A 24,546-nucleotide genomic window follows, 5' to 3' on the forward strand; every position below is an offset into this window, starting at 1 on the left:
GTATGTTAAAGTCAATGGATCAGGAAACAATTGCCATCAAAAAGACAACAGACCATAACATCTTTCTTGGGTCAAGGTGGCAGGTCTAGCTGCTATGTTCTGGGAGGGTATGAACAGTTTGATAAAGTATATGTAAAAATTAGCGGTATTTGTGTGCAACGAAGGAGCACAAGGAGCAAGGAAGGAGTCCTGCTGCATGCAAATATATTCTAAATCATATAACCTGATTTGAGTGTATGTTCCTCGCCAATTGAACTATCCATCATTAGCCCATAGGCAAGCCTTCTAATTTGGCCAATTACTCAGGGTTCTTTACCTCAACTGTTGGATTGGTTAGTTATAGGTAAGGTCTTTAGATTGTAGGGCTTGTATTAGACAAACTTGATGGCATGCAAGCTCCAGCATTTACTATGTCTGGTTAAAACTGGTTAACTTGGAGGATTTGAGTCTCCTGGTTACAAACCAATGGACACATCCAAATCAGTAGTAACCAGACCAACACTAAACAGAATGGTGTGCAGCTGCATCTGATAGGCTTTGTTGTAGGATGTTGAGATTCCTTGGCCTGTATTATGATTTATTGCCATGTCTGGTTTCATTGTTATGGGATATGGCATTGCTATGGGCTGAATTGTGTCCATCCACTCATACAGCCATACAAACAAATTCATATTTTGAAGTCCTAACACCCAGTATTTCAGAATTTGACTATATTTTCAAATAACGGAGGTGATGAAGCTAAAATGAAGTCTTTGGGGATGGATGTCCTTATAAGATGGGAAAACTTGGATACTCAAAGGGACACCAGACATGCTCAGCACGAAGAGAAGACAATGTGAGGACAGAGTAAGAAGGCATCATCTCCAAGTCCAGGAGAGAAGCCTCAAAAGAAGCAAACTTGCCTACACCTTGCTCTTGGACTTCCAGCCTCTAGAGAAAATAAATCTGTTTTTTGAACCACTCAGTCTGTGATATTTTGCTAATGTTAGCCACAGCAAACTAATACAGTGTTGGTTTTATGATGTCCAAGAGTAATTATTTACTAAGTAAAGTTTTGTTTCCCTTTCTGGCAGTCCACACGGTCTGTGAGGATGGTCCTGGAACACTAATTTCCCAAAGAGGATCAGAGGGAGAACAGAGATTATCCATCCCTGAATATTCAGGAAAGATTTTGGGGATGGTAAAAGTTTAGGCTCAAATGGGTCCCAGGAGAGGACTTTCCATCTGGTTTTTAGTCCTTATGGTATGAGGGCAAGATAAAAAATTTATAAAGACAGGAACAGGCCTTACTAAAGGACCTCACACATAAAAACGTTTTATATACATAGAAGACCTAACATTAGGGGTACCTGGGTGGCTCAGTGGTTGAACATCTGTCTTTGGCTCAGGTCATGATGCCAGGGTCCTGGGATTGAGTCACAGTTCAGGCTCCCCACAGGGTGCCTGCTTCTCCCTCTGCTTATGTCTCTGCATCTCTATCTTTCATAAATACATAAAATCTTTTTTAAAAAAATAGACAACCTAACATTAAATATAGGAAAAGCTGATGAAAATATTTTTAATGTTGGTGTAATAGTAATAGATAGTTGCCAAATTGCTGACAGTTACACATTTCACAAATCTGAAATTTCACATTTCACTTATCTGTGGTAGGAGATTTCCAAAGTCCTTCATCCTAGAAAGGATAATTTTTAAGCAATGGTCCAATAGTTGGTGATAAACATAAAGATGGGCCACTTGCTGGCCAGGGCATCAGTGCTAAGATGACCACCTCAGGTTCGGCCAATTTTGTTTATCAGGGATATTCTGGCTAAGGGATAGAAAGCAGCCACATTCTACTGAGCTCCAAACAGTTGCTCTTTTGAGAAAGAATGAGGTTAGAAAATTCATACGACCTAATTCCAGGACTTATTCTAATGCTACGACCATCAAGACAGGTTGCTATTAGCATGGAAATAGATATATAGCTCATTGCAACAGAGAGCCCATAACTAGTACCACACATAACTGTCAATTAAGTTTTGATAAAGGTACCAAAGTAATTCAATGGAGAAAGGGCAGTCTTTGAGCAAATTGTACTTAAATAATCAAACCCTATGTTAAAATATATGAACCTTCATCCTTCACACCATATTTATGAAATTACTAAGAAGCATCATAGACTTACATGTAAAACTGGAGGTATGAAACTTTTACAAGGAAACATAGAAACTTTATAAACAAGGATTATCCAAAGGTTTATACTGGACACACAAAGGATGAAACAGAAGAAAAACTTGATTAATTCAATTTCATTAAATTAAAAACTTCTCACAACACTGTTATAGAATTTAAATGTTAAGCTACCTAGTGAGAGAAGATGTATGATGAGCTGATAAAGAACTTACATCCAGAATTTACCAAGAGGTCTTAGAAGACAAAGGATTTATTTTTTAAATGGAAAAAAAATATGTTCAAACACTTTCAAAAGATGCAGAAATGGTAATCCCATGGACATGCTCAATATCTTTAGTCCTAGAAAAATGCAAATTAAAACTACAATGAGATACTACTACAGATCTATTAGAATGGATCAAATTAAAAACCAAATTTGAAAATAAGTTCTATTGAGAACTGCAACTGTTGCACAAAATATAATAGCACTTGGAAAATAATTTGATGGTTTGTAATAAAACTAACTAAAGCTTACCTTAAGATCTAGCAATCTCATTCCTAGGTAGTTACCCAAAACAGACACACATCCAAAAACTACATGCAAGCATTTATGGCAGCTTTATTCCTAAGTGACAAAGGCTGGAAATAAACTAAAAGGATGTGGAGAAACTGTAAATAGCATACACTCCTGGTGGCAGTGTGAGATAGTATGGCCACTTTGGAAAACAGTCCAGCAGTTCCTCAAATGGTTCAACACAGAGTTACCCTATGACCAGCAATTCCATCTCTACCCAAGAGAAATACCCCGGAGAAATGAAAACAGATGTCCATGTAAAAGAGCATGTGCACAGATGCTTACAACAGTATTATAAATAATATAGCCAGAAGGTTGAAACCATCCAAATGATGGACAAAATGTGCTACATCCATACCATGGAATATTGCTCGGTCATGAAAAGGAAGCAGTGATACATACCATTATACCAAATCAAAGAAGCCAGTCATAAAGGGCTACATACTAGAGGATTCTATTTTTATGAGGGGGTGAGGAGATAGCTGAATGGTACAGGGTTGCTTTTAGAGGTGATGACAAGGTTCTAAAATCGTGGGGATAGTTGCACATACCTGAATATACCAAGAACCACTGAATTTTACACTTTAAATGGGTGAATTACATGGTATGAATTACATGGAATTACGTTTCAAAGTGGATATAAGAGGGCAGCACCAGTGGCCCAGCAGTTTAGCACCGCCTTCAGCCCAGGGCGTGATCCTGGGGACCCAGGATTGAGTCCCACATCGGGCTCCCTGCTAGGAGCCTGCTTCTCCCTCTGCCTGTGTCTCTGCCTCTCTCTCTGTCTCTCTCATGAATAAATAAATAAAATCTTTTTTTTTTAATTTTCTTTTTTTTTTAAAGATTTTATTTATTTATTCATGATAGTTACACAGAGAGAGACAGAGAGGCAGAGACACAGGCAGAGGGAGAAGCAGGCTCCATGCAGGGAGCCCTACGTGGGATTCGATCCCAGGCCTCCAGGATCGTGCCCTGAGCCAAAGGCAGGCGCCAAACCGCTGCGCCACCCAGGGATCCCAATAAAATCTTTTTTAAAAAATAACAAAGTGGATATAATAAATAGGCAAAGAAAGCACCAGTCAAAATCATACATTGTCTATAACTGCAACTGCAGTTATAAAGTTTTTTTTTTGCCTCAAAAAGTGACATTTATTCAAAGAAAAGGAAAAATGACAAAATGTCCATCCCTTGGCTCCCTTCCCTCCCCACTCCTGCTCCTCTTCTGCCCCCCAGACCAAGGCCCGTGTCAGGCTAGGTGGCAAGACCGTGCCTCAAATGAGGTCAGCAACATTGAAGGGCATCTCCTCAATGGAGGTGTTGTAGAAGGTCTCAAGGTCTCAAAGAGTCCTCTTGTCTTCTTTTGTCATCATGTTAATAGCCACACCCTTACGGCCCAATCATCCACCATGACAGATTCTGTGAATATAGTTTTCCCTGTTGGTGGAAAGGTCACGGTCAATGCTTCTGGCCAGCAGGTGATTGGTAATCAATACTCTGCTAGAGCCTGAGTGGAACTCCCTCATGATAACATCTTGTTCCTTCTGGTCCATGTCTCGGTGCATGGCGGACACAGTGAAGTCTCAGGTGTTTATCTTCTAGGTGAGCCAATCCACCTTGCTTCGGGTGTTGATGAGTATGACCACCTGCATGATGGTCAGGGTCTCATAGAAGTCGCAGTGTTCAGTTTCCACTCCTCTCACTCCACGTTGAAGTGGATACCCTCCAGGGTCAACTCCTCCTTCTTGACCAAAATCTGAATGGGGTCCCTCATGAACATCTTGGTCACCTCAAGCACGTCGGAAAGCATCATGGCAGACACCAAACCACCTGGATGTTGCTGTTGAGCATCTGGAATATGTCATAGATCTGGTCCTTGAATCCATGGCTTAACATTTCATCAGCTTTGTCCAGTACAAAAACTCTTGATGTATTTGGGAGACAGGTATCTGTGGTTCAGCATGTCAAACACATGACCTGGGGTGCCCATGACATGGGGAGCCTCCATCTGAAGCTTCTGCACCTCAGCACATACATTGGTCCCCCCGATGCAGGCATGGCAGGAGGCACCCATGTAATCTCCCAATGCCATAACTGCCTTCTTTATCCGCTGAGCCAACTTTCTAGTGGGTGCCAGGACCAAGGCCTGTGTAGCCTTTAGATCCAATTCAATTTGCTGCAGAATCAATATGGCAAGAGTGGCTGTTTTCCCAGTCCCAGATTGGGCTTGAGCGATCACATCATAACCCTTAATACAAGGAAGCATAGCTTGCTCCTGTGATGTGTCCAAGATTGCGAATCCGAGAAACCAAGGAGCCAACACCGATGTAAGCACACAAGAGTTTATTAGCAAGCTCGAGCTTGCGTCCAAGTATACCCGACACAGTGGAGCAGGGACTTGGACCCTGAGGTGGATTACAGCTGGGTTTTTATGAGCTGGTCTAGAGGTAAGGTGGGGTTTTTCAGTAAGGGTGAGGGTGGGAGAATATCCAGTAAAGAGGTCTTACAAGTTTTTGCTTCCTTATTCCAATAAGGGCGTGCTTTGTGTTTTTTTTTTTTTTTTTTCTGTAGCCGGGGTAAGGTAGAGGTCAGTACCTGGTCACAGTGGCCTGAGATGGCTGCCGAAGCTACAATGGCTGTACTTGTGCCAATGTTAAACTTGAATGGCCCCAGTGCTCTCAGCCTCCACATTTCCCCCTCTCAGGGGAACCTAAAGAAGGATCCAATCATGGGTCCAGGTTGGTCTCAGTAACAAGGTCTAGTGGTTGGTATTGTTATCTAAGTACCATAAGCTGGACTGTACTCATTGTCTTTGACAAAAGTAACTAATCTATTGATAATGCAGGGCCCAAAGGTGAGGAGGAGGATTATGAGGGGCCCGGCTATGGTGGACAACAAGGTAGTGAGCCAGGAGGAACGATTGAACCAGGATTTGAACCAGCCTTGTTGCTGTTCTCATTCTCGCTTAACCAAACTTTCCCTGACATTTGCGATAGATTCACAGACTATCCCTGGGTGGTCAGTGTAGAAACAGCTCTCTTCATTTAGGGCAGCACATAACCCTCCCTGTTGTAAGAAGACTAAGTCTAATCTTCTTCTGTTTTGAAGGACAACCTCGAACAAGGATGTTAGGGAATCTTGGAGGCGGGAGATAGAGGTTTCTATCCGTTCTATGTCTAGATCAATTGCTGCTTTAAGACTGTCGTAGTGGGAGTTCTGTGCGGCTAGTGAGGTGATACCTGTCCCTGCACCTGCTAACCCAAGTCCTAACAGTGCAGCAATGGTGACAGCTGAGATGGGCTCTCTTCTATCTCGTTTGTGGGTACCTGCATTGAACCATTGAAGCACCTGCTCATCTGAGTGATAAATAATTTTAGGAAGTAGTTGAACTAATACACAGAAGCCCTTTGTCTGATTGTCTAGCCATGAAAACAGGGGGTTAGGCCTGTAGAACATTCCCACTAACCATTTTGAGGAGGTAGGTGGTAGTCCTGGCTGGATATAGATTTGATATCATTACATAGGGACTGGTATTGGGGTGAGGGGGTCCTATACAGAGCCCCTGACCTGATATTGATTGTAAAGTGAGTCCTTGAGTCTTTTGCTGCCATCTACAGTCATTGGGACTGAAGGTTGTTTTATATTGACCTGTTATTGCAATTCCTTCATAGAAGAGGGGGCAGATGTCATAGCACAGCCAGCAGGATTGGGTAAGAGTGGGCTTAGTTGCATTGAGGAATTTGTAAGCCCGGGACATTAGGGTCAAAAGAGGGTGCTGAGAGGGGTCGAAGGGAAGGCAAGTCAGAACTGGGGTATCCCGACTGGAGGGGTTACAGGAGGATTTTAAAGAGGGTACTGCAGTTTTGACCACTGGTGGCCTTGTTTTTGCCTGAGATTGGGTTGGCACTAGCACAGGGTTGGGGCCTACCCCTTGAGTTTGACTTACAGGCTTTTCAAGTTGCCTGATCATGAATTGGGCTCCATAATTGTGCCTGTGTAGATAAAGCCGGAGTCCCCATAGGAGTCCTATTCCCCAGTTTGTATTGTTTCCCAACCTCCATAAAGGAAATGGTGACCGAGTTACAGAGGAGATGGGAGTTTGCTCCCGTGCTGCCCGAGCATGAGGGGCCCGTGGATTTCATTGGATTTTTATAAGGCCATCTGGATCCTGTGACAGCCAATAACATGTCCCAGTTTGTTCGCAACCCCATGTTTTACAGAAGTAATCCTCGGGGCCTCCACATTTGGAGACCTTATTATGGTCAGACAGAGAGGGGGCCGGGCATGCGTAAAAGCAGGTGGCAGAGAGGGAAATTAAGCTCCACACGCTGACACATCCAGGTACTTGGCCAAGTAGAGCCGAGGGGCCGTGGTGGGCCCTGAAACGTCTGGGTTGCATAAGTCAAAGGTTAGATTGGGCCACCAGGTTCCCCTATGGTGTATTCCTGACAGCTGGGTTATTATTTCCATAGAACTCGGGGTGAGGATTTACCAGGTTAGATTTAGTGGTTGATGAGAGTTGGTTTTAGCCGTGAGGGGATACAGTGCAAGTAACATTAGCAGGGTACATGAGAACAATGCAGTCTTAGCTTTAGGGGATTGTCCTTGTCGGGTTGACTCTGCCATTCTGGAACAAAGTCTTTGAGGATGGCATGTGGATCAGCTGGCCAGATGTGAGTGTAGTGGACCCAGGGAGTTATCCCGTCGACCTTGAGAGCCGTGGGTGTAGTCAGGATCACAATGTAGGGTCCTTTCCAGCGAGGTTGGAGTTTCTGTTGCTGATGTCCCTGCATGTACACCTAATCGCCTGGTCGATATCGATGGGGTCAGGGGTTGGCCCAGTTTCATAGAGGGCCTTCAGCTTAGGCCATACCTGTTCATGGGCTCTTTGTAACATTTGGAGCAAGAAAAGAAGTTGTTGATCATCAAATTCAACAAGCACCTCAGGTTTTAAATTGGGGATAATAGGTGGAGGAAAACAGAACATGATCTCGTAGGGGGTAAGTCCCATCTTATATGGGGAGTTTTGTACCTTATATAGGGCGAAGGGGAGGAGAGTCACCCAGTCCCCACCAGTCTCCAGGGCTAATTTAGTTAAGGTCTCTTTTAATGTTCTGTTCATCCTCTCTACCTGTCCTGAGCTTTGCGGCCTATATGCACAATGTAATTCCCAATCTGCCCCAAGTACTAGTGCCACTCCCTGTGTTACCTTAGAGACGAATCCTGGTCCGTTGTCTGATCCAATCTTAACAGGAAAACCATACCTCGGTAAGATGCCTTCCAGCAGTTTCTTGGTCACGGTCTGTGCTATTTCATGTTTGGTGGGAAATGCCTCTGGCCACCCTGAAAAAGTATCTACAAACACTAGTAAATACCTGTATCCGTATCTTCCAGGTTTTACCTCAGTGAAGTCCACTTCCCAGTAGGCTCCTGGGTGGTCCCCCCGGAGCCAGATGCCCGGGTTAGATCCATGGGCAGTGGCATTGATTAATTGGCATGTGTGGCAGCTTGCCACAATCTGCTCGATCTTTGCTCAAGAGTCCTTAATAGTGATCTTTGCACGTCGTATGAGGTCTTCCATCTTCCTTGTTCCCATGTGAGTGCTCCGATGCGTTTTGGATAGGACTCATCATCCTAGTTCCTCTGGCAGGATTGATGCTGGAGTCCGCGGCCCTCCACCAGCCACGCAAATACTGGGTCATAAGCAAGCGTTTGATCCAGTGTAAGTCAGCATCAGTATAGTTGGGGGTGTCGGGCAGGGTCGCTGCCCCCGGATTGGGTAGTGTGGTTGTTAAGACCTGGGTCACTGAAAGGGCCGCCTCCTTTGCTTTTGGGTCAGCTAGCCAGCTTCCCCTGGCTACTGGTGTGTCTGCCTTTTGGTGTCCCGGACAATGGATGATGGCTAGGGCCTTGGGCAGCCAGAGGGCCCCCAGGAGTTCAAGGATCTGTTTTGTTTTTAACAGTCTTTCCTTCTGCTGTCAGAAGCCCTCTCTATATATGAAGGGCTCCGTGGACGTGAGCGGTGGTGAAGACGTACCTGCTGTCGGTGTAGATGTTTATTCGTTTACCTTCTCCCATGGTCAGCGCCTTGGCCAGTGCGGCCAGTTCTGCCCGTTGAGCTGACGTTCCGGCTGCCAGTGGTTCTGCCCAGATGGTCTCTGTTTCCGTGGTTACGGCTGCCCCCGCATATCTGATTCCTTCTCGGACAAAACTGCTGCCGTCTGTATACCACGTGGCATCCGTGTTCGGCAGTGGCTGGTCCTGGAGATCGGCCAGGTGACTCCGTGCACCTGTGCCAAAATTTCTTGACAATCATGCGGGGGGGAGGGGTCCCCAGTCTGGGTTAGGGAGTGGCATTGCTGGATTCAGGGTTGTCGGTGGCTTGAATAAAATCCTGGTGGGGTTTAGCAGTAGGCTCTGATAATGGGTCAGACGGGCATTGCTGATCCAGTGTCTGGGGGCTGTTTGAGTACCCCTTCAATAGCATGTGGGGTGGGAACATGCAGTTCTTGCCCCATGGCCAGCTTGTCTGCGTCTTTGACCATAGTGGCCACCACGGCAATAATTTTTAAGCATGGGGGCCATCCAGCAGCTACCGTGTCCAGCTTTTTGGAGAGATAAGCTATGGGTCTCTTCCAGGGACCTATGTACTGGACAAGGACCCCTTCTGCCACCTTGTCTTTCTCGCCCACGTACAGGTAGAAGGGCTTGGTTAGTCGGGCAACCCGAGAGCCGGGGCAGACAGCAAGGCCTGTTTAAGGTCATTAAGGGCTTTGTTCATGGCCTCTGTCCATTCAAAATTTTGCTGGTGCCTGGTGGCCTCATAGAGGGGTCTGGCCATCTTGGCAAAACCTGGAATCCACAATCGACAGAATCCTGCTGACCCTAGGAATTCACGTACCTGGCGGACTGTTTCGGCTGTGGGATCCTCAGGATGGTTTCCTTCTGTGCATCCGTCAACCATCTTTGTCCATCCTTTAATTTGTACCTAAGGTAGCTCACCTCTGTTCTGCAGATCTGGGCTTTTTTAGCGGAGGCCCGGTATCCTAGGGCCGCTACGGTCTGGAGCAAGTCCTTGGTGCCTCGCAGGCACGTGTCCCGGTCCTCTGCCGCCAACAGGATATCATCTACATGTTGCAATAAGGTCAAATGAGGGTGTTCGGAACACAACTCACCCAAGTCTTCGTGTAAGGCCTCATCGAAGATGGTCGGTGAATTTTTGAACCCTTGTGGTAGTCGAGTCCAGGTGAGCTGGCCATTGATGCCTTTCTCGGGGTGCGTCCATTAAAAGGCGAAAAGGTCTTGGCTCTTGGGTGCTAAAGGCAGGCTGAAAAAGGGATCTTTTAAACCTAATGCTGTATACCAAGTTTTGTCTGGAGGCAGGGTGGAGAGGAGGGTATATGGGTTTGGGACCGTGGGGTGCATATCCTTTACTCGCCGGTTGACTTCCCTTAAGTCCTGGACTGGCCTGTAATCGTTAGAGTGTGGTTTCTGCACCGGCAGCAGGGAGTGTTCCATGCCGACTGGCAAGGCCTCAATATGCCCGAGGCCAGTAGTCGCCGTATATGGGGTGTGATTCCCACATGGCTACGAGAGGCATGGGGTATTGGCGGACCCTGACAGGGTCGGCCCCCGGCTTTAGTTCTATGTATATGGCCGGTCGGTGCCAGGCCAACCCAGTTCCCCCAGTTTCTGCCCATGCTTGGGGAATTCCTGTAGCCAATGATCAATGTCAGTCATTGGGGCTGAGGGCATTTGATGGAGACGGTATTTGTCCTCTAAACTCAGGACAAGCACCTGAATTGGGTGCCCCTCCTCGTTTAGGATTTTTGCCCCTTTGAGGTAGAAGGGGATTTGTGCCCCCATCTTGGTGAGCAAGTCCCAACCTGGCAACGGGTAGGGACGCTCAGAAATGACTATGAAGGAGTGGAATACCCGGCCCATGCCGAGACCCACAGTTCTTTGGGTAGTTCATGAGTACTGTCTGGTGCCCATGGCCCCTTGCACCCATGAAGTCTTGCTTGCCAATTTCCCTTGGGGTTGTAATAAAACTGAGTGTTGTGCCCCAGTGTGCACTAGGAATTCCATGGTTGCCCCTCCACTCTGAGGGTTACCCTAGGCTCGGGGAGGGGTGCCAAACTCCAACTCCCCTAGTCATCCAGGTCCTCCATCTCCAAGATCTTGGCGGGGGCCTTAGGTCTCTTATTAGGGCAGTCTTTCAACCCTGTGGCCCTCTTCCTTACAATAAGCACATTGGTTTTTGTTCAGTTTAGGGCATTCCCGACGGGGACCAGGGCCATCCTCCTTACCTGTCCCTAAAGCCAGATTTTTGAGGTGCCTCTGTCTTTCCTGTGGGTCTTCCATGGTTGTGGCCAGCAGAATCTTGACCAGGTTTCGAGCCTGCCAGTCACTTAGTTTAATTTGTTGCTCTTCCAGACTTTATTATTATAAACTCTTTCTGCTACAATTAAGTCCTGCAAGCTCTTCTCTTCTCGTCTATTCTTTGCAATTTTCTTTTGATGTCTGGAGCGGCCTGATTAACAAAAGCCATGATAATTGCGGCCTTTGTTTCTGGGGCTTCTGGGTTCATAGGGGTGTACTGCCTAAAAGCCTCTATGACTTTCTCTAAGAAGGCGGCTGGACTCTCATCCTTGCCCTGCCTCACATCATACACCTTGGCCAGATTGGCAGGCTTGTGCGCGGCAGCCTGGAGACCTGCCAGGAGAGTCTGGCGGTGGACCCGGAGTCTCTCCTTACCTTCAGCCAAGTTGTGGTCCCAGGTGGGGTGGGATAAGGGGAAGGCAGCGTTTATGAGGTCTGGGTTTTGAGTTGGCTGTCTGTCCTCTCCCAGGACAGACTTCTGGGCTTCCACCTGAATTTGTTCTCTTTGGTGAAGAGAACCTGCAAGAGCTGTCGGCAGTCATCCCAAGTAGGCAGGTGGGTAAAGAGAACAGGATCTAAAAGCCTGATTAGATCTTTTGGATTATCAGAGAATTTTGCATTCTGGGTTCTCCAATTATATAAATCAGTGGTGGAGAACGGCCAGGATAACATTGGCTGTCCGCCAGTCTCGGGGGGGGGGGGGGGGTCCCATGGCGCAGAGGGGAAGGGTGGTGGAGTCAGCCGGCCCTGTATTAGGAGGGGGGGCCTCCCGGTGGGTCCGGCCGTGTGTCCCCGCTGCCGGCCTGTGCACAGGAACTCCCTCGTCAGGGAGGGGTGGCGCCCCTTCTGAAGCCCCCGGTGCCTCTGATGTGAGGGCAAGGGGGCATCGGGGAGGGTAGGGCCGTGGGAGAACCAGGTCCCCCGGGGAGGAATCCTGCAAGACCAGATGAAGGGGCTTTTTGGTCCTAGAGTCAGTGTCCTTCTCGGCCTTTCACAGGCCTAGAATCTTGGTAGGTCCTGCCTTGGGGGGTGAAAATGGTTTTAGCCAAGGAGGGGGATTCTTGATCATGTCCTGCCAGGCCAGGATGTAGGGCACCTGGTCAGGGTGGCCATCAGATTTATCCCTGAAGATCAGGGACTTAACCTGTAAGATAACAGGTAGGTGGAAAGTTCCTTGTAGGGGCCACCCCACCTCAAAGGTTGGCCATTCTGACATGCAGTAAGCTTGAAAGTTTTCTCTCCGTATGTCTGTGCTCAGATTGTGAGCTCTTTCCCTAACGTGCGAGAAGTGGGAGAGCATAAGGGACAGGGGGGTGGTTTGTGTCTGCCCCATTATGTCCTCAGTCCACACCAAGGCGCAGACAGTTATGACAGTTAACAAAGACACGGTAAGACAGACAAGCGCACACACAGTTAACAAGGACACAGTAACGAACGTTCCAGGGCGGCCGCGGAGACAGAAAGTAAACCGAAGGGCTGGCAGCCGGCCCTCCTCACAGATGGGGACTTCGTCCTCCCGGCGGGGGCAAGGGACGTCTCCCAAGACCCCCGGGCTACGGCCTGCCAGCGCGTCCGCCTAAGCTGATGTCAACCTAATACACATTGGAACTCCGACCCGTAGAAATACAGTCTAGAGCTCGCAGAGAATATGCGCCAAAAGGTAGAAAGGTTGAGTGCGCTCACCACGCGTGGGACCCTCCGGATGGGGTCTTAGGGGTTTCTCAGATCCAGATGAGCCCCCAAATGTTGCACCCAAGATTGCGAATCCCAGAAATCACCAAGGAGCCGACACCGATGCAAGCACACGAAGGTTTATTAGCAAGCTCGAGCCTGGGTCCTAGTGTACCCGACACAGAGGAGCAGGGACTTGGGCCCCGAGGGGGGTTCCAGCTAGATTTTATGGGCTGGTCTAGGGGTAAGGTGGGGTTTTTCAGTAAGGGTGGGGATGTGAGAATCTCCAGTAAAGAGGTCACACAAGCTCTTGCTTCCTTATTCTGATAAGAGCGTGCTTTGTGTTTTTTCTGTAGCCGGGGTAAGGTAGAGGTCAGTACCTGGTCACAGTGGCCTGGTCACGGTGGCCTGAGATGGCTGCCGAAGCTACAATGGCTGTACCTGTGCCACTGTTAAACTTAAATGGCTCTAATTCTCTCGGCCTCCACACCTGGATGGCAGAAGGCTTCTGAAACCATAGGCGTAGATGCCATGGAGAAGAGACTCAAAGAGGTTCATGTCATCAAAGCTGTCAACAATCTCATTCCAGTTACTCTCAATGACACCTTCGGGCTCCATCCCATTGGGGCCATTGTCTTTGGATTGGGAATCCCGCCTCGCAGACATGATCCTTAGAAACTCAGTTATGAAGGTTTTTAAAAGAGCATTGAAAACAATTAATTTGTAAACCAAATAACGTAGGAATTATTAATTTTACACTATTTGTGAATCAAAAGTGAGAATGAGAACCATGAATGAAATCAAAAAGTAAATATCTGATATATTAAAGATACTAAATATCTGGCGTTATCCTTCACTCTTCAGGATATTGAGAAAAGAGGTGGCCACTCATTACAAAAGGTGATAAAAGAACTCACCTGAAATGTGGTCATTGTCTCCTCCTTTTCTAGGGGAAGGCCAGAGTCATGAGAAGACAGAACTACAGAAAGGAAAAGTCATGAGACAAAGGCCAGAAATTCTCTAGCCAACGTGGCATCTTTGTGAAAATTTTTTAAAAGCGCCCCTTATATGAAACAGACACAGCTCCACATGGATTGGTGAGGGGGGTGTGGATTCCAGCTACCGCTAATTTCACCTGGGAGGAGAACAGCAGAGTCTGATGGTGCCAACGACTGTTCTCAGAGCTCCCAGACTGGCCATGCTGGTCCTGGGCAGTGTGGGCAGGGGAGCCACTAACATGTACTTTGGCCCTGGTACCAAAATGCGCCAGTTCAAATCATAACCATTGCTGCTACCTGGTCAAATAACTTTGCGTTAACTCGGTCATCAGCAAGGGGAGGATAAACATGTGCCTACCTTGTAGGATAGTTGCAAAGATTAAACATGTGGGGAGAGGGGGCACCTGGGTGACTCAGTGGTTGAGCGTATGTCTTTAGCTCAGGTTGTGATCCTGGGGTCCTGGGGTCTAGCCTCCTACCGAGTTCCCTGCGGAGAGCCTGCTTCTCCCTCTGCCAAGTCTCTGCTTCTCTCTGTGTGTCTGTCATGAATAAATAAAATCTTTAGGGCAGCTCAGGTGGCTCAGTGGTTTAGCGCTGCCTTCAACTCAGGGTGTTATCCTGGAGATCCAGGATCAAGTCCCATGTCAGGCTCCCTGCATGGAGCCTGCTTCTCCCTCTGCCTGTGTCTCTGCCTGTCTCTCGTGAATAAATATTTTTTAAAAATAAAATCTTTAAAAATAAATGTGTGGGGAGAAGGAAAGCGGTTATAATTCTGCTTGCAAGAGGGTGCAGGGGAGCTGGGGAGTCCCCTCACCCCATCTCCTGGCAGGTGCAGAAAAGCAGAGGCTCTTCCCCTCATGAAGTTATCTTTGCCAATGGGCTTGTAAGACACCTGAACACCAGGGAACTTTGCCTTTGAAAGCTATGAAATCCTGATTGGTGGCTTTAATTGTTGCATGGTAGGTTTTTTTTTTTTTTAATGTTTGTTTTATAAAAAGGAATAATTGCTGGTGGATTTTCTTCTGGAAGCCAGAAGAGGCTCCAAGGTACATTCCTCCTTGTTCATGGACTAATGAAAACTTTGACTTTCATTTGTCATGTCAAACAAAAACTCGATTCCCTGTTTAACAATATTTGGGGGAAGCAGCCCAGGTGGCTCAGCGGTTCGGCACCGCCTTCAGCCCAGGGCGTGATCCTGGAAACCTGGGATCAAGTCCCATGTCGGGCTCCCTGCATGGAGCCTGCTTCCCCCTCTGCCTGTGTCTCTGCCTCTCTCTCTCTCTGTCTCTTATGAATAAAATCTTTTTTAAAAAAACAATATTTGGGTAGTGATAGCAAAACCCAACCCAGAGAGTGGTTTGGGGGTTTTTGTGAGCTTATTTATGTAAAATCTGGCACAGTAGATCAGTTCTCCCTAAAGAATGAGGATTCTGATGACTGTCATTCCCATATAACAAACGAGAAGACTGAGAGTCAGTGAGACAAAGTTATCCAGGTCATAAAGCTTGGAAGTGGCATGGCTGGACTTGAATCTGGCTCTGAGTCTAGAACCTCTGCTATTTGTCACTGGGCTGCTCTAAAGACAAATACAGAGAAAAGGGGATGCTCACCAAATCCGTGAAAGGACAGGCCAGGAGGCAATTCATTTCTGATGGCAGTTGAAATTAACTTTGTGCTAACTGAAACCAACGGAAATGTATTTTCTTACAGTTCTAGAAATCCAAATCCCAAAAGGATTCTTACACAGTTAAAATCAAGTGTTGAGCAGATCAGATTCCTTTCTGAAGTTCCATGGGGAGAAGCGTTTCTTACCTTCCCCCAGCTTTTAGAAGCTACTGTCATCGCCCCCTTCCTCCATCTTCAAGGCCAGTTGCATAACACTTCTCCTTCCCTCCACCTGCCTTCCTCTTATAAGACCCTTTTGATTTCACTGGGGCCACCTGGATACCCATGCTACTCTCCTCAAGACCTTCAAGTTAATCACACCTGCAAAGTCCTTTTTGCCATTTAAAGGAACATACACACTCTGGGGATTAGGGTACAGACATCTGGGCAGCCCGGGTGGCTCGGTGGTTTAGCACTGGCTTCAGCCCAGGGCCTGATCCTGGAGACCCGAGATCGAGTCCCACGTCGGGCTCCCTGCATGGAGCCTGCTTCTCCCTCTGCCTGTGTCTCTGCCTCTCTCTCTCTAATAAATAAAATCTTTTTTTAAAAAAGGACATGGACATCTTTGGGTCCACAGTGCAGCTCACCACAAGAAGTCGAGGACAAAGGCAGAAAAGAGGAAGCTTCTGCTGACAAATGCCCTGTTTGCCAGGTAATAAAACATAGGGAAGGGGGTGGTTTCTAGAGCCACATCTTTGAGGTTCTGCCACTGGCCTGCTCTCTCTCTCTGCTTTGGTGCCTTGTCCATGTAAAAGGAAGATAATCGTAATGTCCACATAGGGTTGTTGTGAAGCATAATGCAGGGCACATCAGAAGCACCTGAGATGTATCACCTGCATGGTTCAGTTCCCTTCCTACTTGGAGAGGCATTACCTCCCAACTAACTTCCCCTCTCTGGCTCCAGGACCATCAGATAGATGCCTTCTGCTCAGCAACTGGGAGTCACCCAGAAAAACCCACTGGATGGAATAAAGGTCTGGTGCCCCTAGACTCAGTTTTGCCCATGACATCCAGCAGGGTTTCCTTTTCTATACCCAACTTTCTAGAAAAGGTCTTTCTTGAGTCAGGTTCTCTCACTACTTTGCTCAGACCAGTGTCTACACCTGAGAGGCGCTGTCTCCCTTCATTTCTGAAGGGCAGGTATGAGAATTTTCACATGCCCCTCAAAACCCTACCCAGGTGTTGACTTTATGAAGTCTTCCATCACCCTCCAGGGATATTTTATTAATTAACCTCCTGCAATGCCTGAGAGGTGACCAGCTCTTCCTCAGCTTCCTATCAACAGTCCCTCAAACACATGAAGGGTGGACTGTAAAATGAATGGGGGGATGTGTGAGCCCAAAACTGGGCAGGGCTGGTGGTGTGGGCTAGGTGATTGTTGAGGTTCCCTGGTCAGGGGATTTGGAGAGCAGTGGAGTCATTTTCTGGGTGCTACTTCTGGATTTCTTACCTTGCCCACCATTCTCTAGCATCTCAAGGAGATCTTGAGATGTCTTTGAAGACATAAAATGTTTCTGTGAAGCCCTGCTTTGGCCACCTGCTCCTCCCCTATGAAGTGCCTGCTTACCCTGCCTTGGAAAATAAATACTGTTTTTCTGTCTCAATTTGAGACACTTTCAGATTTCTGAAATTGGAGGCTTCTCCCTACTGCAGGTCCCCTTGAATGAAGTCTCTCCTTACAGAAGTCCAGATGTGTTTCTATTTGACACATGGGTCTCACGAGCTAGGAATGCAATCAGTCTCTGTATCATCATCTAGTGTGGATCAGCAGCTCAGTGTCAGATGACCCCATCAGGCAATAAGCCCTTTGCTGGAGGTGTTTCCATGCAATCCAGAGGGTCCAGCAGCGTCCACATTTTTTTGATTGAGACATACTTGACATATAACATTGTGTAAATTCAAGATGTACAACATATTGATTTGATACATTTATACAGCAATCGGATTGCCACTGCAGCATTAGTTAACATGTTGTCACATAATTATCATTTCTTCTAGTGTTGAGAACATTTAACACCTAGTCTTTTAGCAAGCTCAATGTTTATAATACAGTTATGTTGTTTATAATTCCTGCACTGTGTAATAGGACTCCAGATGTAGCCTTCACCAACTCCCATTCCCCTACAGCTAGCCCCTGGGAACTGATATTTTACTCTGCTTTTATGACTTGTCTGTTTTTTTAGATTCTGCATACAAAAAAATATATGGTGGGGCACCTGGGTGGCTCAGTCAGTTAAGTGGCTGACTCCTGGCTTCAGCTCAGGTCATGACCTCAGAGCCCTGGGATCCAGCCCTGTATCAGGCTCTGTGCTCAGCAGGGAGTCAGCTTGAGGATGAGGACTCATGCTCTCTCTATATTTCAAATAAATATTTAAATATATATTTTATATACATATATACATGTGTATACAAAAATATACATATATTTTATATGTATATATACATACACATACATACATATGGTATTTGTCTTTCTCTGACTTATCTCACTTAGTATAATGTCCCCAGGTTTATCCATGCTGTTCCAAATGACAGAACTTCCTTTTTTTTCTCATGGCTGAATTTCATTGCATTATATACACCATGTCTTTTTTATCCATTCATCGGCTGGTGGACACATAGGTGGTTTCCATAGCTTGACTATTGTGAATAATGCTGCGATAAACATGAGGGTGCAGCATCTCTTCGGTAGACAGCTTTCATTTCCTTTGGCTATACACCCAGAAGCAGGAGCATCCATAAGGTTTTGTCACAGCTTAGGGTTCCCCAGAGGAGTGCAAGCGTCACATGGTCTGAGCCAGTTTCCTGAGTGGAGCAATTCCATCCCACTTCAATTCAGCACAGTACATCCTGGGGCTGAAACAACTCAGGCAGACAGTATCAGGTTTCAGCCGAGAGACAGGTCCAGGCAGTGAGGATCTGTGATTTTCAGCATTCCAGAAAAGCCAGCTGCTTTTCTCTGGGAGCAGCAAGGCTAAGACTAAAGGGTCAGACAGCTGTGCCCAAGCCCAAGTAAAGCTGTCCTAAGCCCTTTCTGCCTTGTCATTCTTAGAGTCCAAACTGACCTCTTAAAACTATGCACATAAGATTGGAGAAATATCTGCCTCTCAGGGTCAGACATCGGATTTTCTGAGAGCTCATTAGCAACTAAAATCTCCTTTTGAAAGCTCCAAAACTGTATCTCCACATGGAGATGGACATTCTTTTCATGTTGCTTCCCTTTCCCCAGAGGCTCCAACAGGCAAGACACATAGCAGAAATCATCAGTTACAGAGACTCATTCTGTTACCAACATTCAGTTTAAACATTTTTTTTTAATTTTATTTATTTATGATAGTCACAGAGAGAGAGAGAGAGAGGCAGAGACACAGGCAGAGGGAGAAGCGGGCTCCATGCACCGGGAGCCCGATGTGGGATTCGATCCTGGGTCTCCAGGATCGCGCCCTAGGCCGAAGGCAGGCGCCAAACCGCTGCGCCACCCAGGGATCCCCCAACATTCAGTTTAAATTTCAACCTGCTCACAGGCAGCAGGAAACAAGTGAGTGTGGTCCATGACACATTCTCTGCAGCTTTCCCAATTGGAATGATCCCTCTAGTGTTTAGGTTATAAGCATATAAACTTGCATCAATTTTTATCATACATCCAGGTACAATAGCCACAAAATACAAAGCTATGTCTTTCAAAGTCCCTCTTTGGTGGTCCCTGGGTGGTGCAGTTGGTTAAGCTTCTGACTCTTGGCTCTGGCTCAGGTCATGATCTCTGCGTCATGAGATCAAGCCCCACATCAGGTTCCACACTCAGCACAGAGTCTGCTTGAGTTTCTCTCTCCCTCTCTCTGCTCTTCCCTCCTCCTACTCTTTCTTTCTCTCTCTCTCTCAAATAAATAAATATTTTTAAAAGCCCCCTGTTTACCCTCTCGTTGTAAGCTTACTCAAGCCCTGATCAGCAGGTCTAACATTTACAAGATCAACAACAGCTGGGGAGGGAGGTTGTGACAATGCTGCCAAGTGTTCTCTATCAAGGAAGCTCAGCGTTTCCCTCCTTCACCCTCTTTTTTTTGGTCTAGTTTATCTGAAACTTTATTTCATGGGGTGAAGTCTAGGAAAAAAACAATCCAAGCTTCCAAGAGTCCTCTCTATGTGGAGTCATACAGAACACACTTAATTCCCCAGCAAGGGAAATTGTGACAACACATGTGAAGTGTGTCTATGAGGGAAGCCCATTAGACACACTCAATACCCAAGATTTCTATTACAGGCTGGTCACATCAGCACGCTCTGCCTAGCAATGAGCTCAAATTCCTGACCCAGAGGGAAAGCAAGTGTCTGGCATAAACCGCATTATTTGTACAGTCCTGGCATAGTGAATAGCCTTTACCACTGAGGGAATGGAGAAAACCTTACAGAAATCCAAGTTCCCAGAATGTCAGTGGTCATGAGTATCTTTTACAACATCTGTCCTCTCTTTGTTTCTTTATATTTGACACAGAGAAATTGACAATGTCAACTCTTTGGTAATAGGATAGGGAAGTACATTTCTCATGAACCTTTTGTGAGAGTATGTTCATAGAGACTTTCTGGAAGGCTCTCAGACAATGTGGATCAAAATGTAAAATGTGAAAACACTATGCTAGTGAGGATGTAAAGAAACTGAATTACTCATACGTTGCTGGTGGGAATACAAGGCATCATGGATACTCTAGAGGAGTATTTGGTAATTTCATTTAAAACAAGATATGCACTTATATTGCACACTTGAGCCCTTATGAATAAATGAAGTGAAATGAAAACTTATGTTGATGCAAAAACCTGTATGTGACTCTTTACAGCAGCTCTATTCGTAACATCAAAAACTGGAAACAGTGGAAGGGGGATGGGTAACTGAGAGATGGGCACTTAAGGAGGGCACTTGATGGGATGAGCACTGGGTGTTATACGTTGGCAAATTGAATTTAAATAAAAACTGGAAACAACCCAAGTGTCTTCTAACAGGTGCATGGTTTTTAAAAATATTTTATTTATTTACGCATGAAAGAGAGAGAGAGAGAGAGGCAGAGACACAGGCAGAGGGAGAAGCAGGCTCCATGCAGGGAGCCTGATGTGGGACTCGATCCCGCGTCTCCAGGATCACGCCCTGGGATGAAGGCGCGCTAAGCCGCTGAGCCACCCAGGCTGCCCTAACAGGTGCATGGTTAAGCAAACTGTAGTACATCTATCCCATGGAATACGAATCTGCATTAATAAATTAATGTATTAATTAATTAATAAAAAGAAACTTCACTAAAATAGAGCCAGAAGGCCAGAAGGGGGCGCTCTCATACCATCCCACTCCTCATCAAGAAATGTACGGATTTGTATCTCCTCATCCGTAATTGTACGGATCCCAACAGGGAAAGATTGCTTTGCATCTTGTAGCATCCACTGCATCTCCTACAAGACACGGACCAGTTAAGGAAAGATTGTCCTCACCTCGGACTCTTCCATTTGTCCAATGGACTTTCCTTTGAAATAATCTCTTCCAACTTCCTCCTTCTCCATAAAATAACATTCCTCTCCTTTATTTGTTGGACTAGCCTATGGTTTTTGCTGCAACTTGCCTGCCCCAAATTGCAATTCTCTGCTATTCCTGAGTAAACCCATTTTTGCTGGTAAAATAACAGTTTTACTTTTAAGGTCAACAGAAAAAAATATTGATACAAGCAACAATTGGGTTGGATTTCCAGGTCACTATACTGAATGATAAAAGCCAATCTCAAAAGCTTCCACACTGTATGATTCTATTTATGTAACATTTTTGAAATAAAATTGTAGTGACGGAGAACAGATTATTGATTGCCAGGGGTGAGGGATGGTGAGAGTGGGTGTGTCTATAAAGGCACCAGGGAGCCTGTGGTGATGGGACAGCTCTGTATCTTGATTGCAGTAATAGTTACATAAAACTACATAAAATTATATAAATATATACACACAAAAAAAGTACTTGTAAAACTGGTAAAATTGGGGATCCCTGGGTGGCTCAGTGGTTCAGCGCCTGCCTTTGACCCAGGGCCTGATCCTGGAGACCCAGGATCAAGTCCCACGTTGGCCCGGCAAGGAGCCTGCTTCTCCCTCTGCCTGTGTCTCTGCCTCTCTCTTTCTCTGCATCTATCATGAATAAATAAATAAAATCTTTAGAAAAAAACTGGTAAAATTGGTGGATTATACAGTGTCAATTTCTGCTTTTTTTTTTTTTTTTTACATACTATGGAGTTAAGATCAGGGGCAGAGGGAGAGGAAAAGAGAATCTCAGGTCGACTCCCAGTGAAAAGCAAAGCCAGAACACAAAGCTTGATCTCACAACCCCGAGATCATGACCTGAGCTGAAATCAGGAGTCCACCACTTAAGCAACTGAGCCACGCAGGCATCCCATTAGTAACTGTATTTTTATCAAAGGTTTGGTATTTGTAACCATAACCCCTCTGGTTGTTCTAGATTGTCTTCACAGTTCTTGGCCCTTTAAATATCTATGCACATTTTAGAATCAATTTGTCATTTTAAACACACACATCCTGCTTGGTATTGAGATTGTACTGAATCTATAGATCAACTTGGAGAGATTTGATTATCTGTCTGTCATTTATTTGGGTCTGCAATTTCTTTCAGTAATGTTTTGTTTTCTGTGTTGGTCTCACTTTTTTTTTTAAGATTTTATTTATTTATTAATGAGAGAGAGAGCGCGCACGAGAGGCAGAGACACAGACACAGGCAGAGGGAGAAGCAGGCTCCATGCAGGGAGCCAGACCTGGGACTTGATTCCGGGACTCCAGGATCACGTCCTGGGCTGAAGGCGGCGCTAGACCGCTGAGCCACCCAGGCTGCCTTGGTCTCCCATTTCTTTTTTTTTTTTCTTTTTTTTTTTTTTTTTTCCCATTTCTTTCATTAGATTTAGTTCTGCCTATTTGATACTTCCAACTTTTCACAAATTCTTTTACTTCTAACATTGTGATTGTTGCTAGTATATAAGAATATCATTGAATTTTTAATTTTATGGTATGTTGTGACTTAAATTTACCTAATAATTCTAATATTTAAAATCTTTTAAATTTATTTTTATTTTTTAGACAGAGCATGGAATGGTGGAGGAGCAAACAGAGAAGTAGAGGGAGAAACTTAAGCAGATGCCATGTTCAGTGTGGAGCCCCAGTTGGGTCGTGATCATGACTGAGCTAAAATCAAGACTCCATCTGAGTTGCCCATGTGCCCCTCTAATATTTTATTTATATTATATTTTATTATAATATCTGCAAATAATTAGTTTCCTTTCTACTCCTTGTTTAATTATTGTTTCCTTGCACTGGCTAAAATCCATAATTATAGATAATATGTGATAGTAGACATTCTTTTTTAAAAAAGATTCTATTTATTTACTCATGAGAGGCAGAGACATAGGCAAAGGGAGAAGCAGACTCCTCATGGGGAGCCAGATGTGGGACTCGATGCCAGGACCCTGGGACCACACCCTAAGCCGAAGGCGACCACTGAGCCACCCAAGCGTCCTGATTGTAGACATTCCTGTGTTATTCTTGATCTCAGGGGATTGATTTTGGTGTGTAACTATTAAGAATTATGTTTCTCACGGTTTTGTGAGTGTGTGTACCATCTATTAGACTAGTGAGACAAAGATCCATGAGTTGTTACTGTGAGCAGGGTACAGTTTCCACTGCTTGACATGTATTAAGTCTTTCATTCATAACATTCCAAATATTAGCCTCACTTAACAATGAAAAAATAGAGGCAGAGAGATTCATCTATGTGTATAAGGTCACACAATTTTTAAGTAGTCACACCAGTACCTAAACTTAGCAGTCTGAGTCCACATTTGTACCCTTGGGCACAACACCCAAGGCCAGATGGTTTCATTGGAGAATTCTACCAAACATGTAAAGAATAATCAGAACTAATTCTACACAATCTCTCCCAGAAAATAGGAGAGGGCAATAAAATCTCAATACTAAAATTAGACAAAAACAGTATGAAGGAAGATAAAATAAAAAATAAGAAATGAAAAAACATGTAGATTAAACTGTAAAATAAGCATTTGAAGCAATCACAGAAATTTGATTATTTTATTAGGTTTCATAATGGCTTTGTGGTTTTGTAAAAAACCAAAAAAGCCAATATTTAAGAAATGCCTATTGAAATAGGTATAAAATATCAGAGTTGCTTTAAATTATTTCAGCATTTAAAATAAAAAGTAAAAAAAAATAAAAAATAAAATAAAATAAAATAAAAAGTAAAAGGGAATAGATTAAGCAAATGTAGTAAAATCCTGGTAATTTGAATGTGAGAGATCAGTATGTGGGGAATCATTATATTTTCTCTTTATGAAATTTTTCATAATTAAGAATTAAAATCTTGTAATGCCTGTGTAGCTCAGTGGTTGAGCATCTGCCTTTGGCACAGGTCACGATCTTGGGGTCCTGGGATCGAGTCCCACTTCAGGTTCCCTACAGGGAGCCTCCTTCTCCCTCTGCCTATGTCTTTGCCTCTCTCTCTGTGTCTCTCATGAATAAATAAATAAAATCTTTTTTTTAAAGAATTAAAATATTGAAAATTGACAACCTGTGGAAATCCTGCTACTTGTGTGACTAGGGCAATGTTTTTAATTTTCCCAAGCCTATTTTCTTATGTTGCAATGAGGATTACTATCACTCACTTTACTGAGGCTCCAATACATAAGAATGGTGACCCTGCAGTACTCCTCACCCCCCACGGATGTTAAGCTTCCTTCATTGGACATACATATCCATCTCTGAGATTAGACAAGATATGTAAAGACATCTCACTTCCCTGGAATTTGCTGAACTGTCTTCCATTGGAACAGGAGAAGGCAAATGACAGAAAAGAATCCATAAAACCAGGTCTGCTTGGCCCTCCTAACTACTTAGCCTGGGCATTACCTGGTAGGAAGTTTAACATTTACCAGCTATGACAACTGGCTCCTCCTAGCCTGAAACATTTCCTCATCTACCCTTTTCCTTGAAGATATCTTCACTTGGCTTCTTACCTGCAAAGATTGCCCCCCTGCCCCCACCAACCCTTGTCATTCTCACTTCTCTTCTTGT

The 24,546-nt window shown here is 45.2% G+C and overlaps 1 long non-coding RNA gene and 2 pseudogenes across 1 annotated transcript; 1 reads left to right on the plus strand and 2 right to left on the minus strand.

Annotated features, from left to right (window-relative positions):
• Nucleotides 1-3,816: 3,816 nt before the first annotated feature.
• On the minus strand, nucleotides 3,817-13,444 carry LOC112645348 (eukaryotic initiation factor 4A-I-like; annotated as a pseudogene).
• LOC118353823 (uncharacterized) lies at nucleotides 7,207-12,349 on the minus strand (annotated as a pseudogene).
• LOC112645349 (uncharacterized) lies at nucleotides 12,518-22,747 on the plus strand. Its single transcript, XR_007410491.1, has 3 exons — nucleotides 12,518-12,767; nucleotides 15,994-16,093; nucleotides 22,543-22,747. It is a non-coding gene; the product is annotated as an uncharacterized LOC112645349 (long non-coding RNA).
• The last annotated feature ends 1,799 nt before the right edge of the window (nucleotides 22,748-24,546 follow it).

The sequence above is a fragment of the Canis lupus genome, chromosome 1 (genome assembly GCF_003254725.2).
Source record: "Canis lupus dingo isolate Sandy chromosome 1, ASM325472v2, whole genome shotgun sequence".
NCBI classification, from domain to species: domain Eukaryota; kingdom Metazoa; phylum Chordata; class Mammalia; order Carnivora; family Canidae; genus Canis; species Canis lupus.